Source organism: Macaca nemestrina, chromosome 15 (genome assembly GCF_043159975.1).
Source record: "Macaca nemestrina isolate mMacNem1 chromosome 15, mMacNem.hap1, whole genome shotgun sequence".
NCBI lineage: Eukaryota > Metazoa > Chordata > Mammalia > Primates > Cercopithecidae > Macaca > Macaca nemestrina.
In genome coordinates, this window is record NC_092139.1 from 28539976 (window position 1) to 28542605 (window position 2630).

The window sequence follows — 2630 nt, forward strand, 5'->3', positions numbered from 1 at the left end:
CTAATCTTTGTATTTTTAGTAGAGATGGGGTTTCACCATATTGGCCAGGCTGGTCTTGAACTTCTGACCTCAAGTGATCTGCATGCCTCAGCCTCCCAAAGCACTGCACCCGTAGATACTATAGACATTTAAAAGGCAATAAGAAAATATTGTAAACATCTTTATGCCAAAACTTGGATGATTTAATTGAAATTGACAAATTCCTTGAAAAGCATTACTTACCAAAAGGATACAAGAAGAAATAAAAATTTTGAACAGCCTTATACTTATTTTTAAAAACTGAATCTCTAATTTAAAGCCTTCTCACACAAAAAAATTATCTAAGCCTGGATGGTCTCACTGGTGAATTTTCCCATTTAGAGAATAAAGAACATTAATCCTATAAATTCTTCTAGAGAATAGTAAAGGAGGGAATATTTCCTGACTCAATTTATGAATACTTCCTGACTCACTTTACATTACAAAAAAGAAAAATTATAAGCCAATATCTACATAAATGTAGATGCAAAAATACTAAACAAATATTAACGTAATAAATCTAGTGTTATATAAAAAGAACAATACAACATGACCAAATGTGATTTATTTCATGAATTTAATGCTGCTTTTAAATTCAAAAATCAGCCATGTGCGGTGGCTCACATCTGTAATCCTAGCACTTTGAGAGGTTGAGGAGGGCGACTGCCTGAGCTCAGGAGTTCAAGACCAGCCTGGGGAACACAGTGAAACCCCATCTCTAGTAAAATACAAAACGTTAGCTGGGCGTGGTGGCATGCACCTGTGGTCCCAGCTACTCGGGAGACTGAGGTGGAAGAATTGCTTGAACCCGGGAGGTAGAGATTGCAGTGAGCCGAGATCGCGCCACTGCACTCCAGCCTAGGTAACAGAGTGAGACTCCATCTCCATTAAAAAAAAAAAAAAAAAAAATCAATATGGCAGGGCATGGTGGCTCACACCTGTAATCCCAGCACTGTGGGAGGCCAAGGGGGGCAGATCACTTGAGGTCAGGAGTTCAAGACCAGCCTGGCCAACATGGCAAAACCCCATCTCTACTAAAAATACAAAAAATTAGTCGGGCATGGTGACACACACCTGTAATCCCAGCTACTGGGGAGACTGAGGTGGGAGAATCACTTGAACCTGGGAGGTGGAGGTTGCAGTGGGCCAGGATCTCGCCACTGCACTCTAGCCTGGGCCATAGAGCTATAATCTGATTTTAAAAATCAATCAATATGGCCAGGTGCAATGGCTCACTCCTGTAATCCCAGCACTTTGGGAGGCTGAGGTTGGTGGATCACTTGAGGTCAGGAGTTCGAGACCAGCCTGGCCAACATGGCAAAACCCCATCTCTACTAAAAATGCAAAAATTAGCTGGGCACGGTGGTGCATGTCTGTAGTCCCAGGTACTTGGGAGGCTGAGATGGAGAATCGCTTGAACCCAGGAGACGGAGGTTGTAGTTAGCTGAGATCTTGCCACTGCACAAAAAATCAATATAATTCACCACTTTAAAAATGTTCTGTTTGTTTATTTATTTATTTATTTATTTATTTATTTATTTATTTTGAGACGGAGTCTCGCTCTGTTGCCCAGGCTGGAGCACAGTGGCGCGATCTCAGTTCACTGCAAGCTCCACCTCCTGGGTTCACGCCATTCTCCTGCCTCAGCCTCCCGAGTAGCTGGGACTACGGGTGCCCGCCACCACGCCTGGCCAATTTTTTGTATTTTTTTTTAGTAGAGACGGGGTTTCATCATGTTAGCCAGTATGGTCTCGATCTTCTGACCTCATGATCCGCCTGCCTCGGCCTCCCAAAGTGCTGGGATTACAGACGTGAGCCACCAGGCCCGGCCATTACTTTAAAAATGTTCTAAAAAACTATCATTTCAAAAAATGTGGGAAAAAAATAAAAAAATGTGGAAAACATTTGGTAAATTCAATACCCATTCAAAATAAAAATTATGCATACTAGAAAATGAAAAGGTCTTCACTTACCTTATAATGGGCACTTATAAAACCCTATAGCTAACATCACACTTATTGGTGAAAAACATTTAGAATGCTTTTCCCTTTAGATTAACTGTCTACTGTCATTATTTTTATTTAACATTGTATTAGAGATCCTAGTCAGTGCAAAAAGATGAGAAAAAATGTACAAACTGGAACTGAAGAAGTAAAAATATCATTATTCACAGACGACATTTTGTGAATGTGGAAAATCCAAAAGAATCTACAAACTATTAGAGTTAAGAAGTGAGTTTAATCGGATTATAGCTCTATGGCACAGGCTGGAGTGCAGTGGCGAGATCCTGGCCCACTGCAACCTCCACCTCCTGGATTCAAGCAATTCTCTTGCCTTGGCCTCCTGAGAAGCTGGGATTACAGGTGCACGCCACCACACCTGGCTAATTTTTTTGTATTTTTAGTAGAGATGGGGTTTCACCATGTTGGCCAGGCTGGTCTGGAACTCCTGACCTAAGGTAATCCACCCGCCTTGGCCTCCCAAAATGCTGGGATTACAGGCATGAGCCACCGTGCCTGGCCCAAACAAAAAAATTTAAATAGACAATATAATATCACCAAAAACCCATAAAATACCCAGAAATCTCTCTAATGAAAGACGTGTAAGACTTT